This window comes from Pelodiscus sinensis, chromosome 3 (genome assembly GCF_049634645.1).
Source record: "Pelodiscus sinensis isolate JC-2024 chromosome 3, ASM4963464v1, whole genome shotgun sequence".
NCBI lineage: Eukaryota > Metazoa > Chordata > Testudines > Trionychidae > Pelodiscus > Pelodiscus sinensis.
In genome coordinates, this window is record NC_134713.1 from 2,820,020 (window position 1) to 2,835,694 (window position 15,675).

The 15,675-nt window shown below is 46.5% G+C and overlaps 2 long non-coding RNA genes across 2 annotated transcripts in view; one reads left to right on the plus strand and one right to left on the minus strand.

Annotated features, from left to right (window-relative positions):
* On the minus strand, positions 1 to 13,000 carry LOC142827723 (uncharacterized). The gene is made up of 3 exons (XR_012902429.1): positions 10,420 to 13,000; positions 9,684 to 9,759; positions 1 to 8,140 (listed from the first exon to the last, which is right to left on the minus strand). It is a non-coding gene; the product is annotated as an uncharacterized LOC142827723 (long non-coding RNA).
* LOC142827724 (uncharacterized) overlaps positions 9,872 to 15,675 on the plus strand; it is a 27,228-nt gene continuing 21,424 nt past the window's right edge. Inside the window, exon 1 of the long non-coding RNA XR_012902430.1 lies at positions 9,872 to 9,984. This is a non-coding gene — a long non-coding RNA (uncharacterized LOC142827724). The remainder of the gene's footprint in view (positions 9,985 to 15,675) is intronic.

Genomic DNA, 15,675 nt, shown 5'->3' on the forward strand with positions numbered 1-15,675 from the left:
CACTCCCCAGGTGAAGGGTCCATGCGGCTCCCAGGACTGCCTAGGTGCTCCATCTGGGCTGTATGCTAGCCTGGCCAGAGACTGGACCCTCCAGGGAAAGGGGAGAGGAAGGGGACTGGTTTTGCCCCAACAAAAAGTGGATGAACCAGACCCATCCACTTTCAAGAAGTGGGGGGCTATGGCCCCTTGATTCCCCTGTTCCAGCACCCATTTGTACATGAAGTAGAAGGTGGTGAGGTTTGATGGTCCTTTGTGCTGAAGAGAATTCATGCCACAGTTTCAGGCCAGCCCCCAGGAAAGTTCTGTCTGCCACACAGATGAGCCTTAGCCTTATTCTTGAGAGTTCACCGGTGCTAGAGAAGCAGAGCTGTTGACCTGGGCTTTCATCCAGAGCGGTCAGCTCTTTTAGATACTGTATCCTGGTTCAGGCCAGATAGCCCTTTGAAGATAGGGCCTGAGACCTTGAACTTGATTCAAAAGGCTATGAGAAGCCAGCAAAGGACGTGAAGGGCAAGTTTGAAGTACTCATAATAGCCTGTGTTAGCTGGAGTTTCCTAATCAGGTATATTGCATTGCTGTTGTGCAGCTGAGAAGTGAGAAAGGTGTGAATAACTGAGACCAGGTTATTGTCCTCCAGGGTAAGATGGAGTCTCTTGCCCAGAGAAGGTAGAAAGCATTACTTGTGGATTACTATATGAGAGTTATTTCAAACAAACTGTGTTTCTTAATCCAGGTAGTTATCATCATTAAAACACTATGGAAAATGCAGTCATAAATCAACCACACTCTTACAAGTAAGAAATCAGAGGTATTGGTATAAAAATTGACCGAGTTTATTAAGTGAATGTTTGAAAGCAAGTCTGAATCACAAGTTTAACAGTTATGGAGTGAACAGAAACCTCCAGGGACAAGTCTGGGTTGCGGGGAGGGTAGGTACATAATGAGCAAGGTCAATAACAAGATGTCTGACCCCAGTGCACTTATAAAATGAAATTACATTGAAAACAATTTTTTTAGAAGTACTGTGTTGAGTAGACCTGTTTTTGGGAATACAGTTTTGACACATTTGGCTCAATAGTTGAAAATTTCAGCCTAAGAGCTTGCTCTACATCCAGCTTTTGTGTCTCATGTTTTTATTTTAGTGACAAAAATCTGCTTGTACACAGAGTGTAACAAATGGAGATTAAAAATGGCACACCTCTGGGGCTACTCTGACTTCTGTTGCAGTCAGTGCTTTTAAAAAGTTTCAAACGGACATTACACAATTGTTCAATAAGTTCCTCTTGTTCTTCAACAATTCAGTCCTTTGATGGGTTCACCTCTTTGACAAAAGGATACTAAATATAGTTGTGGATGTCAGTCTTCACAGGAAAATATTCTCAAACTGTGCTTGAAGTTTATCAGATCCTGAAGAATGTTATCTTTTACATTTCTGTCTAGGGTCAAATTATTTTCACAAAAAGCAGGGTGAATTACTGAAAAGGCACAGCACATCATTGAAACTGCCATTTGTCACACAATAGCACCGCAATCGCAGCTTTTTATCATGGCTTCTTCTTCATCCTACTCATCAAACATGATTACACATCAAGCACAGATGACAAGAGAGGGATCACTTGTTGTGTCTGTTCACTCCCTTTTGGGCATCTGGCATTGGTCACTGTCGAAAGGCAGGACACTGGACTAGATGGACCTTTGGTCTAACCCAGGATGGCCATTCTTATGTTCTACTGATATTCCCTGGAGACCTACATTTTTAGTTCATTTATGCAAGAAAATACATCTGCCAGGTTTGTCAGCTGCGGTAGCCAAATATCTTTAAGACCATTCAAAAGGACGATGCTTGGGAAACAACAATATTGGTTCTTTGGCTGAAGTTTGAAGAACCAAGCCAATACCTTCAACCAGGAACCAGACGACCAACGGACTTGTGGGTGTAGCATTCATGTTGAGTGTTCACTTCTCATGTTGCTGCAAATAGTGTTAAATGAGTCCGAATTCATAGGACAAGATGTGATTTTTTTTTAAATCACATTTTTAATGGCATCGTTTAAGACCGCCGTTATTTCTGTTAAAAACTTAAAAAACAACAAATAGTCTGGCAGCACTTTAAAGACTAGCAAAACATGTAGATGATATCATGAGCTTTCATGGGCACAGCTCACTTCTTCAGATGACTGGAGTGTTGACATTTTTCTCATTGCTAAGGCTTCACAATGTATGAAGTGGTACCCCTGCTTTTTTGACACCGTTTGTTATACTCTGGTGACTAGCAACTCTAGTCAATTTACTTGGCATTGCTTGAACTCCATCAGTGCGTAGACCCACATTATGCTCTCATGGAATATTATTTTCAGTAAAAAAAGAATTATTGAACATTTGAAAGTATCTTTGGCTGTTGTGGGTATGAGGGTAAAGGATGACAAATCAAAGAGTCTTCCTACCATTGCATCTTCCAAAATATAATGCCCCACACTGGCCCTACAAGGGTTCACATCAGCTCAGGGAGACTGGTAGGGAACCACAAGTGAGGCTGCAGATAATTAAGGGCCAGCTGGGGCTATATAAACAAGGGCTCCGGGGCTATGTCTACACTGGCGGATTCTTGCGCAAGAGCATCTTGCACAAGGGTTCTTGTGCAACAACTCTTGCGCAAGAACACGTTCACACTGCCATGTGCTTTTGCACAAGAGCATCCATGGCAGTGCGGACGCACTCTTGTGCAAGAAAGCTCTGATGGCCATTTTAGCCATAGGGCTTCCTTGCGCAAGAATCCCCTGCCGCGTGTCCATGTTGCCTTCTTGCCCAAGAGCTCCTGCGCAAGTGGAGGAAAACTCTCATGCTAAAGTCGTGGAGCAGGACGGACCTGGCTGCCAGGAAAGCTAGAGGCTTCCTGAGACAGAGCAGGGCTGGGGAAAGGCAGGCAGGCAGGCAGAGCTGGGGAACTCTGGCCTGACCTCACCCCAGGTGGCAAGGCCTGAGGGGTACCAGTGTTGCAGAGAGGCAGCCAGGGCAGGAGAAGGCAACAGATCCACACCCCGTTGCCAATGATGAGTGGCCATTTCAGACTGCAGTGTGCCCTTGAGGCGGGGGCTAACTGAGGACTGGCAGTGGGTCACTGAGGCAAGGTGGATATAGGGGGTGGGGGGTTCCCTGATGGGGAGGACCCCAGAGTGTGGGGGCACTGCAGCAAGGCACCATGGTGTGGGAGGGACACAGGTCCCAATGTAAGGTGGCATAAGCACACTCAGGTAAAAGTAGGTGAGACACAGGCCAGAAAGGGGCACTCCAGCACTGAGCAGAGCTAATTCCCAAGTGACCAGCAGGAGGCGCTGCAGCGTTGAGTCGCACCGGGTTATGTATAGTGAATATATGCAAGGAGATTAGCCATACTAGTAACATTTGTCAATTTGCAAGGCAATATATAGATTCACCTGCTAGACATTGGGGGTTTTTTTTCCAATCATTATTCATGTCATATACTCTACTAGATACCACACTATTTGACAGAAATACATTTATAATTGCTTTCTGTGCTTTTCTCCTAGCAGTGTGATTACTATGTCCCTTACAACCGGAACAATCAGTTCTTCAACAATTGCCTATAGTTTGCCAGTCTTAGCAATTCTGTAACTATTGACAGGGGTAGTGCTAATAACACTCCATTTTCCTGCCATCAATTCACTTCTTTTTTGTTTGAAAAATTCGGTATACTTGCTTTTATATAGAAGCTGCTTTATAGCTAAACGACAGCTGAGTTTGGCTGGTTTTAAATACTCATTAGAAATCACTTTGTAACAACATACAATGTGGCAACTGTATATCTTCTTGTAGGACAGATAAAGCCAAATTTAATGTAAATCTAATCATACTTGTCATCTTTGTGCTTTCATTAAATGCTTTGTTCTTCTATATTTTTTATCTTTCACCACGATGACAATTATTGATCATGCTTCCCAATCATTAACTACACTTTTATTTTTACTTTGCTCCTGTTGATTTCACATTCATTTTACTCACAGATGTGGTTTTGTTAAGGCTTTTACTTTTCAACCACTGATCTGTTGTTTATCGGATCATCGTTATTTTCATTCTAATGACAAGCCACAGGTAGCCCACCACTGGTTTAGGACAATTAAAACAAAATACCAAGAATAGGTGACAGAACACTTCTGCACTGGGTAATGCCAACTCAAAAGGTGCATTGCAGATTAACATGAGAGTAAACAAGAGCATTGAGAGAAAGAAAAGATCTGTGGCTATCTGACAGATTACAGTAGCCACCACAAATTAGTCATTCTATTAACCACTTCTAAATACTTTTGATTTCCATGGCTCCCAGACAAGAGACTGTAGCCAGGAAGACTCATTATTGAAAGAGAGGAATTAAGGGGTACAAGGACAATCGGGTAAGCCAGAAGGGAAGGAAAAAACAACTTTCCCCCTCCAACAGCACTGAAAAGCTTTAGCTCTAATTTTCATGGTATCCGACAAAACTAACAAAGTCTCTGCTCTTACACAATAAGGGATCACATGGGGCATTAGTGGGCAGACACAAGTGTCATTTTAATTTCTGCTTAAAGGATGATAGACATCGCATTCACATCAGAATGGAAATGCAGTATCAGAGACAGGGATAAACAGAACATAACATAAGAACGGCCACACTGGGTCAGACCAAAGGTCCATCCAGCCCGGTACCCTGTCTGCCGACAGTGGCCAATGCCAGATGCCCCAGAGGGAGTGAATCAAATAGGCAACGATCAAGCGATCTCTCTCCTGCCATCCATCTCCACCCTCTGACAAGCAGAGGCTAGGGACACCATTCCTACCCCATCCTGCCTAATAGCCATTGATGAACTTAACCTCCATGAATTTATCTAGTTCTCTTTTAAACCCTGTTATAGTCCTAGTCTTCTCAACCTCCTCAGGCAAGGAGTTCCACAGATTGACAATGCGCTGTCTGAAGAACTTCCTTTTATTTGTTTTAAACCTGCTGCCCATTAGTTTCATTTGGTGGCTCCTAGTTCTTATATTATGGGAATAAGCAAATAACTTTTCCTTATTCATTTTCTCCACACCACTCATGATTTTATAGACCTCTATTATATGCTCCCTGAGTCTCCTCTATTCCTAGCTGAAAAGTCCCTGTCTCTTTAATCTCTCTTCATATGGGACCCGTTCAAACCCCTAATCATTTTAGTTGCCCTTCTCTGAACCTTTTCTAATGACAGTATATCTTTTTTGAGATGAGGCCACATCTGTACGCAGTATTCCAGATGTGGGTGTACCATGGATTTATACAGAGGCAATAAGATATTCTCCGTCTTATTCTCTATCCCTTTTTAAATGATTCCTAACATCCTGTTTGCTTTTTTTTTGACTGCCGCTGCACACTGTGTGGACGTCTTCAGAGAATTATCCACGATGACTTCAAGATCTCTTTCCTGATTAGTTGTAGCTAAATTAGCCCCCATCATATCATACGTATAGTTGAGGTTCACAATGTGAATTACTTTACGTTTATCCACATTAAATTTCATTTGCCATTTTGTTGCCCAATCACTTAGTTTGGTGAGATCTTTTTGAAGTTCTTCACAGTCTGCTTTGGTCTTAACTACCCTGAGCAGTTTAGTATCATCTGCAAACTTTGCCACCTCACTGTTTACCCCTTTCTCCAGATCATTTATGAATATGTTGAATAGGATTGGTCCTAGGACTAACCCTTGGGTAACACAAGTAGTTACCCCTCTCCATTCTGAAAATTTACCATTTAATCCTACCCTTTGTTTCCTGTTTTTTAACCAGTTCTCAGTCCATAAAAGGATCTTCCCTCTTATCCCATGACAACTTAATTTACGTAAGAGCCTTTAGTGAGGGATCTTGTCAAAGGAATTCTGGAAATCTAAGTACACTATATCTACTGAATCCCCCTTGTCCATATGTTTGTTGACCCCTTCAAAGAACTCTAATAGACTAGTAAGACATGATTTCCCTTTACAGAAACCATGTTGACTTTTGCCCAACAAATTATGTTCTTTTGTGTCTGACAATTTTATTCTTTACTATTATTTCAACTAATTTGCCCGGTACTTACCTTAGATTTACCGAGCTGTAATCGCTGGGATCGCCTCTAGAGCCCTTTTTAAATATTGGCATTGCATTAGCGATCTTCCAGTCATTGGGTACAGAAGCTGATTTAAAGGATAAGTTACAAACCATAGTTAATAGTTCCGCAATTTCACATTTGAGTTCTTTCGGAACTCTTGGGTGAACACCATCTGGTCCCGGTGACTTGTTACTGTTAAGTTTATCAATTAATTCCAAAACCTCCTCTAATGACACTTCAATCTGTGACAAGTTCTCAAATTTGTCACCTACAAAGGACGGGTCAGGTTTGAGACTCTCCCTAACATCCTCAGCCGTGAAGATTGAAGCAAAGAATTCATTTAGTTTCTCCACAATGACTTTATCGTCTTTAAGTGCTTCTTTTGTATCTCGATCGTCCAGGGGCACCACTGGTTGTTTAGCAGGCTTCCTGCTTCTGACGTACTTAAAAAACATTTTATTACCTTTGGAGTTTTTGGCTAGCTGTTCTTCAAACACCTTTTGGGTTTTTCTTCTTATATTTTTACACTTAATTTGGCAGTGTTTATGCTCCTTTCTATTTACCTTACTAGGATTGGACTTCCACTTTTTAAAAGATGTCTTTTTATCTCTCACTGCTTCTTTTACATGGTTGTTAAGCCACGGTACTTTTCAATTCACCTCATAAAAGTAAAGGCAACTGACAACTGTAGATTTGTATTATATAGATGGACAACTTATATAGAGCCTACAAGTCAAAGCATGAAAGGGTATATGACTGTTTAGCAAATCTGGCATGTAAATACCTTGCAATACCGGCTACAAAGATGCTTTGCAAACACGTGTTCTTAGTGACATTGTAAATAAGAAGCAGGCAGCATTCTCTTATATAAATGTAAACAAACGTGTTTGTCTTAGCAATTGGCTGAATAGAAATAGGACTGAGTGCATTTGAAGTGAATTGAAACATACTCTCTCTTTTGGTTGTGGGGTTATTTTTTTTTTTTTTTTTTTTTACACAGTGAAAATATTTGTAATACAATCATATAAAGTGAGCCCTGGACACTTGGTATTTAATATTGTAATTGAAATCAATGTATTTGAAAATGTAGAAAAACATCCAAAATATTAACAACAACTGTAAATTGGTGTTCTACTATTGCTTAACACTCTGATTCAAACGGTCATTAATCATGACTATTTTAATCTATTTAATTTGTTTTGCATTAATCACATGCATAAACTGCATATAATTAATAACCTTACAAATTCTACAAGGGTGCAAAGTGGTGACAACTGCTCCCACTATGTTTTTATCCCCAGGAGCCTTGGCAGCCATTCTAAAGGAAAATGACCCTTTTCTGAGAGAAACGAGCTGCAAATAACCAATTGCAAATGGCATCTGCGGGCACAGACATAATGTCATTTGACTCCAGATGATTTATTCAAAATCACTAAGGCGCCTGTAATTTCTCTTTGCACACGGGTAAATGACAATCCAAGAGCCAGCGCAGCTGTCAAGTATTACTTTAGTCATGCGGGTATCTTAGTGCACTGGCCTTCCGAGGGCTAATGATTTCGTTATAAATTAGAATTGTTACCTACACGTGATGTTTCAGAACCTCAGAAGCACCAGTCAGCATCATTTGTCTCAGTCACGCAAGTCTCAAAACTGGCACGCAGAAGCTCCAATTAGACCGAGAAAATGATGCAGTGCCAGTAACTGGAGAGTCAATCGAGATACATTCTCTGGATTCCTCAAATGATGCTTCCACGGCACTCAGAGAGGAAGGTTACATAGAAAGTTAACATAAAGCTGGGTGACTCTAAAAGGCAACAAGCCCACCTACATCAGAGGAGCGTGATTATTAATGATCAGAGACAAAAAAACGGTCCCAAAACCATTTGCAGGAAGAGAATTTTACAGTCCGTAAGGTGAAGAAAACAGAGAAGACCATCGGTTCCAGGGGATGGCAAATGCATTGGATGAAGGTCACTGTGAACAGAAATGACGGAAACCGATCCGTGAAGACCTCTGGAAGATCACCTCCCTCTAGCCAAGAGATGAACAAAAATGCATCTGTCCAATGCATTCAAATTCAGATTCATACCAGACAATGCATTCATACCAGATTCAACTGCAGGTAGTAAGATGTGTCACTCATTGTTTGAGTAACTCAAGTTTCGGGTCTCTCGGGTGGGATAGTCCCTGTTCATATCGGGCTTGCTTAGGCATAGAGTCTACTATAGATACTGAACAAAGCACATAAGGGAGGCGATACCAGAGTAGGGTTACAATCTTTTCTATTGCACATATTGAACGCATTTGTCTAATAGACTTTAGAAAATAAATTCCAGGTTCTAAATGCATCATGGTTTCTTTCAACACTGTATGTGAGTACAGGCAGTCCCCGGGTTACGTACAAGATAGGGACTGTAGGTTTGTTCTTAAGTTGAATCTGTATGTAAGTCGGAACTAGCGTCAGCCGCTGCTGAAACTGATCAGTTTCAACCGTGGCTGAATCTGGATGCCAGTTCTGACTTACATACAGATTCAACTTAAGAACCCCAGGCGTCCCCAAGTCAGCTGCTGCTGAAACTGATCAGCGGCTGATTCCAGGAAGCCTGGGGCAGAGCAACTCTGCCTGGGGCTTCCTGTAGTCAGCCGCTGGCCAGTTTCAGCAGCGGCTGACTTGGGGACGCCTGGGGCAGAGCAGCTGGGGTGCTGCTGGGTTGCTCCAGTAGCGCGGCTCCTCGGCTCTACTGGAGCAACCCAGCAGCACCCCAGCTGCTCTGCCCTAGGCGTCCTGATTCAGCCGCTGCTGAAACTGACCAGCAGCGGCTGAATCAGGATGCCTGGGGCAGAGCAGCTGGGGTGCTGCCGGGTTGGTCCGGAGTGGCGCTGCGGGACCAACCCGGCAGCCCTCAGCTGCTCTACCCCAGGAGTAGGCAAGAAAAGCCTGGTCTGCTGGGGGAGGGGCACTAGCTGCAACCCCCCCCGAGCAGACCAGGGGGACAGGAGCAAAGCCGCAGAGCCCACCCGCAGCGGGACAGCCCAAGCGGCGGCTTTGCTTGGGTGTCCCTGGTCTGCTGGGGGAGTCCAGTGGCTTTGCTGGACCCCCCCCCAGCAGACCAGGGGGACAGGAGCAAAGCCGCCCAGGCGGGGGGAGTCCCGCCGCCTGGGTGGCTTTGCTCCGGGGCAAATGAGCAAAGCCGCCCAGGCAGCGGGACTCCCGCCGCCTGGGCGGCTTTGCTCGGGTATCCCTGGTCTGCTGGGGGGGTCCAGCGGCTTTGCTGGACCCCCCCAGCAGACCAGGGAGACCGGGAGAAGCTTTTCTCGCCCCAGAGGACACGGGTGGCGATCCGCCACCCGTGAGCTCCGGGGCGAGAAAAGCCCTGTTCGTAAGTGCGGATCCGACATAAGTCAGATCCGCGTAAGTCGGGCACTGCCTGTACTGGCAAATTCTGGACTCTCTTGGGCTGTGAATATTCCCCCGCCTGATGGCTCTAGCCCAGTCTGCAAAAGCCAGAAGGCTGTCAGGGCTGAGACATACACACACACACACACACACACACACACAGTTCGGGGACCTTACCTAGCCAGCAAGCTCCAGAGAATCCCTTTTGGCTTCACTGGCTGACTAATCCCACAGATTCTGATCTCCATGAAATCTGAAGAAAACACCTTTGGTTAGGGCACGTCTTCACTCGCCGCACCGGAGACCAACGCTCTGGCATTCGATTTAGTGGCTTTGATTTTGATCCGTAAATTGAATGCCGAGAGCAGCTCCAGCCGCACCTGTACTCCTGGCAGTCATGAGGATTAAGAGAAGCCAACAGGAGTGTTTGCTGCCATCAGCCTCCTGCTGCATGGATGCCGCCAAGCTCAGCTTAAAGGTAAGCTGTCTCCAGCTATGTAGAATATGTAGCTGGAGTTGTGTACTTTAAGTCGACCTTCCAGGTCTAGTGTAGACCTGGCCTTAATGGAAGCAGAAGAAGAATGGTTGGATTTTAAGGCCAGTACTTTCAAAAGCGCTCCAGCCCCTATTTCAACATCTAAATAAGTAGTCAGATTTTCAAAACCTCAGCCCCCTGGGTGCTGATCCATCAGGAAATCTGGCCTTAGGTGTCACAGTGGCAATTAGAGTTTTAGAAATCTGGTTCCCACTGCATAACTGAGTCAAAGAGTTTACAAGCTCTGAAGGCAAAATCTGCTGTGGATTTTCGTCTTAAAAAACAATTGTAGGGAATGAAATCTGCTGACGTACCCGCGAGGCTGCACTGGTTGAACTACAAAGAGTTAGGAAAGGAAAAGCTCTCCAGTAACGTTACCTCAGTCTTGCGCGCACAGTGCAATTTCTTCTCCACTCTTTTGGAGAGGGAGAAAATAACTCTTCCTCCCCTCACCCCGCTCCTTGCAGAGGGTGAGGCATGAGATTCTGCAGCCAGTGGAAAGAAACTTAAGGAAAACCAGAGAAAGAAGGCAGGGCCTAAAATGCTTGGGCCAGATTGATTGCTGCTCTGGATGGCCAGTCTTACGCGTCTGCTGGAATCCTGTGTCCAATTCCCATGCCCACAATTCAAGAAGGCGGTTGAGAAATTGGAAAGGGTTCAGAGAAGAGCCACCCAAAAAATGCTGAAGCTGTTAGAAAACCTGCCTGCTAGTGATAGATGCAACTTGCTCCATCTATTTAGCTGAACAAAGAGAAGATTATGGGCTGGTTTAATTACAGTCTACAGGCACCTATGTGGGGAAAATACATTTAATAATAGGTTCTTCTGTCTAGCAGAGAAAAGGATAATGCGACCCAACAGCTGGAATTAGAGGCTAGACAAATTCAGACTGGAAACAAGGAGTAGCACTTTAAACGGTAAGAACAATTTACCCTTGGAACCATTTGGCAAAGGTCGTGCTGGATTTGCCATCGCTATTTTGTAAACCAAGATGGGATGTTTCTCTGACAGCTCAGCTCTAGGAATTCTTTGGAGGAAGTTCTCTGCCCTGTGTTAGCCAGGAGGTCAGACTAGATTACCACAACGATCCTGGCAATTACATAAATTCGGTACCACGCCAATTGCTTGAAACTACAGTAAAGAACAGAGTTCACATGATCTATTGGGGAAGAGTCAGAGAGGCCCCAATAGAGGGAACTCACGCCTCACCAAGCCATTCAGATTCCCAGAGGGGATCATTAAGCACATGGACAAGGATAATCCAGTTGAAATAGTACCCCAGGGCCTGCAGCAGGAGGGGTTTGCCTGAGCCCCATGCCTGGCTTACTGGGGGCTTGGCCCAGGCCCTGCGCCCCACCATGGGACGGCCTCGCATGCAGGTTCCGTTGGCTTCAAGCCCCCTGTGCGTGTGAAAGTTGCAATGAAAGTGCGTCTTCTGTCTGTACAAGGGAGAGGCAGGTAGGGCTTGACTGGGGTTCCAGATGGTTTTGCAACCCTCGGGCAGAAAACCTGGCTTGGAGTGCGCTTCGAAATCTAAGCCGTACCTTGTGGCTGCATTGCCATTGGACTGCCGCCGCCCCTCCTCCTCCCTCTAACATTTACAGCTTCTCTTCATCTTCAAAGCTGTGCACAGCTCGGCTCCTCCTCCTCTCTGGCACAGTCTCTTGCCTCCCTTGCCACTCCCTGTGGCTCTCCACCCTCCTTTTTTCATCTCTCCCTAATTAGCGCCTTCTCACCTCCCACCTTCCGACTGCTGAAGAGCACAGAACGTCCCGTGCGGTCAAAAAGCATCCTCGGGCCACACCTGTGCTATGAACAAGTCCAGACTTTTCTTTGAGCCACATGGTCCCCGCTTGGGCCTTCAGTTTGCAAGATCTTCAGGGCAGGGATCCATTTATTTAGCCCTTTTTGGCATCGCCACATAAGCTGACAGCTCTGTTATTCTTCATATTACACAGGTGCCCAGGGCTCTCACCCACACGGAGAGTCCTGTTGTGCTAGGCCTTGTACAAACATGAAGTGGCTGAGTCCCTGCCTCAGTGTTCACAGCCTAGGCAAGAGGCACACGAAAGGCGGGAGATGAGGAACACCGCCGTGCTTACCTGAGAGTTTCTTTCCTTAGAGCAGCGTAGTTCACAGACCTGGCCCCCGCCGGAGACAGTTGGTTCTGCCCACAAGCGTCAATCAGACAGAAATGCCAACTGTAACTGAACAGTGGCCTACAGCATGATGAAGATTCAACGCATCATCCCCATTTTAATGGGGGGGAATCGAGGCACGTGGAGTTTAGGTGACTTGCCCCGGGTCACCCAGGAAGTTGGTGGCAGAGCCAGGAATTGAATTCTAATCTCTTGGTCCAAGTCTCCCATCCATAGGCCAGTTTGGGGTGGCCCTAGAGGTGTTGAAGCCCTGGCTGGGATGATGGAGTTGGGGTTGGTCCTGCTTTGGGCAGGGGGCTGGACTCAAGGACTCCTGAGGTCTCTGCCCACCCTAGGATTCTAGGACATCAAGCCCTCACATTCAGTCTGGGACACAAGCATGTACACTACGCAGTCAAAAAAAATCCTTATAGGTTGAACTAGGAATTAAAAAAAAAAAAAGTTAAAAAAGGAGCTGCTAAAACCTTGACAGTTACACACCCTGCGGGTTGTAGAGCATAAGGAATATACGGCAGAGCCAGCAGCGCAGCCAGCTCCCCGGGCGCGGGGCCAGCAGCCGGTGCACAACACGCCCCGGCTCCGCTGCAGGCTCTGATGCAGCCGGCTCCCTGGTGCCGCTCCTGGGGAACCAGCTGGGCTGAGAGTTCCGCAGCGTAAGCTTTCTACAGCATAGTCCGCCGCAGGGGGCGGCTGCCGACTCCCTGGGAGCTGGGCCAGCCGCTGGAGCCAGCACACGCTGGCAGAGTGCAACCGTAACAGAAACCCATACCCTGATGGTCATCATTTAAATGGCTACACTTTTACACAGTGCGACCAGGGGAGCGAAGCGGACAGGGGACTGCAGACAGGGGAGTTGAAGAGGGAGAGCAAAGCGACCCCACCGCCGAAGAGGCTACCCGGTGAGAGTACAAGCTGTGGTGTGAGTGTGTGTGTGTGCCTGACTGTTTGAATTTTACAGTTTGAAGTGGTGTGAATTGAGTCTGATTCCAGGTGAGTGCTAGCAGTTTCAGTTTCAGCTTCTGTGGCAGTTGGGACTGAGAGCCTGCCATTGTTCCCTTGATTGCCTCTGATTAGCCTCAGGCTCAGCCTTCCCCTGTGTGACTCAGAAGGGGGCAGGCCTGACCTAGGCAAGCAGGCTTTAAAAAGCCAGAGCAGTGCGACCAGGGGAGCGAAGCGGACAGGGGACTGCAGACAGGGGAGTTGAAGAGGGAGTGACTGATGGTGATGAAGACCCGTAGCGCTTGTGCCAGTACTTCTCCTGTCTCCTCCACCTGTGCCTGTATCCAGACAGAGAACCTGAGCATGGATGCCTCTACCCAGGTCCTGGTGTGGTCTTGCTGTATTTGTGGCTTGCAATTCCCACTGAGTGATCTCCAGGCTGGGGGAGACAACCGTTGTGAAAGGTGCCTGCTGGTGGAATCTCTCAGGCAGCAGGTGGGAGAGCTACAGGAGGAGGTGGCCAGGCTGAGGAGCATTCGAAGCCATGAGGAATTCCTGGACAGTATTCCTGTGGAGTCCACGGAGGTCACTGTCGTAGGATGTGGGACTGTTGACCAGCCACTTATGGAGGAGGCAGTGGTGCAGGGTGAGCACTGGCAGCTGGTTACTTCTGGCAGCGGGCAGTGTTCCACCCCTGCTCCTAACCCTCCCACTGTGTTACATAACCGTTACACTTTACTTTCAGCAGGAGACAAGGAGTCACCCCCCACAGTGGAGGAGACCAGGCCTTGCACCACCAAGGTTGAGCAGTCTCCTGCCACCACTGCGAGGAGGAAACGTAGGGTAGTGGTGGTTGGAGACTCTCTTCTGAGGGGAACGGAGGCACCCATCTGTCGCCCTGACAGCTCATCTCGAGAGGTATGCTGTCTGCCAGGGGCCCGTATCCGAGATGTTACGGAGGCATTGTCGAGGATTATCCGGCCCTCTGACTACTACCCCATGCTACTCATCCACGTGGGCACAAATGATACTGCCAGGTGTGACACTGAGCGGATCAAGTGTGACTACAGGGCTTTGGGAGTACTGGTGAAGGAGTTTGGAGCGCAGGTGGTATTCTCTTCTATCCTTCCTGTCAAAGGTAGGGGCCCGGGCAGAGAGAGGTGCATTCTGGAGGTGAATGCCTGGCTGCGACGATGGTGTCACCAGGAGGGATTCGGCTTCCTTGATCACGGGGTGCTCTTCCAGGAAGGACTGGTTGGCGGAGATGGAGTTCACCTTTCCAGGAGCGGGAAGGCCTTGTTTGGACACAGACTGGCTAACCTTGTGAGGAGGGCTTTAAACTAGGTTTGTCGGGGGCAGGTGAGCAAAGCCCACAGGTAAGTGCTGAATGTGCGGTACTGGGAGATGGGTTGGAAATGGGGGGGACTACGGCCTATAATGGCAAGGAGAAAGGAGGGTCAGGGCACAACAGGGAGGCAAGATCAAATCAGTATCTTAGATGCCTATATACAAATGCGAGAAGTATGGGTAATAAGCAGGAAGAACTGGAATTGCTAACCAATAAATACAACTATGATATCATTGGTATTACAGAAACCTGGTGGGATGGGACACATGATTGGAATGTTGGTATGGAAGGGTACGGCTTGCTCAGGAAGGACAGACAGGGAAAAAAGGGAGGAGGGGTTGCCTTGTATATTAAAAATGTACACACTTGGACTGAAGTGGAGATGAATGTAGGAGATAGCTGTGTAGAGAGTCTCTGGGTTAAGCTAAAAGGGGTAAAAAACGAGGGTGATATCATGCTAGGAGTCTACTACAGGCCACCTAGCCAGGTGGAAGAGGTGGATGAGGCCTTTTTTAAACAATTAACAAAACTATCCAAAGCCCAAGATTTGGTGGTGATGGGGGACTTCAACTATCCAGACATATGTTGGGAAACTAACACAGCGAGGCACAGGCTATCCAATAAGTTTCTGGACTGCATTGGAGACAACTTTCTGTTTCAGAAGGTTGAAAAAGCTACCAGAGGAGAAGCTGTTCTGGATTTGGTTTTAACAAATAGGGAGGAACTAGTTGAGAGCTTGAAAGTGGAAGACAGTATAGGGGACAGTGATCACGAAATAATAGAGTTCATGATCTTAAGGAAAGGTAGAAGGGAGACCAGCACAATTGAGGTAATGGATTTCAGGAAGGCAGATTTTGATAAGCTCAGAGAACTTGTAGGTAAGGTCCCATGGGAAGCAAGACTGAAGGGAAAAACAACTGAGGAGAGTTGGAAGTATTTCAAAGGGACGTTGTTAAGGGCCCAAAAGCAAACAATTCCGCTGTGTAGGAAAGATAGAAAATATGGCAAAAGACCAGCTTGGCTTAACAAGGAGATCTTGCACAATCTCAAAATAAAAAAGGAGTCTCATAAAAAATGGAAACTAGGACAAATAACAAAGGATGAATATAGGCAAGCAACACGGGAATGCAGGGGCAAGATTAGAAAGGCAAAGGCACAAAATGAGATCAAACTAGCTACAGGCATAAA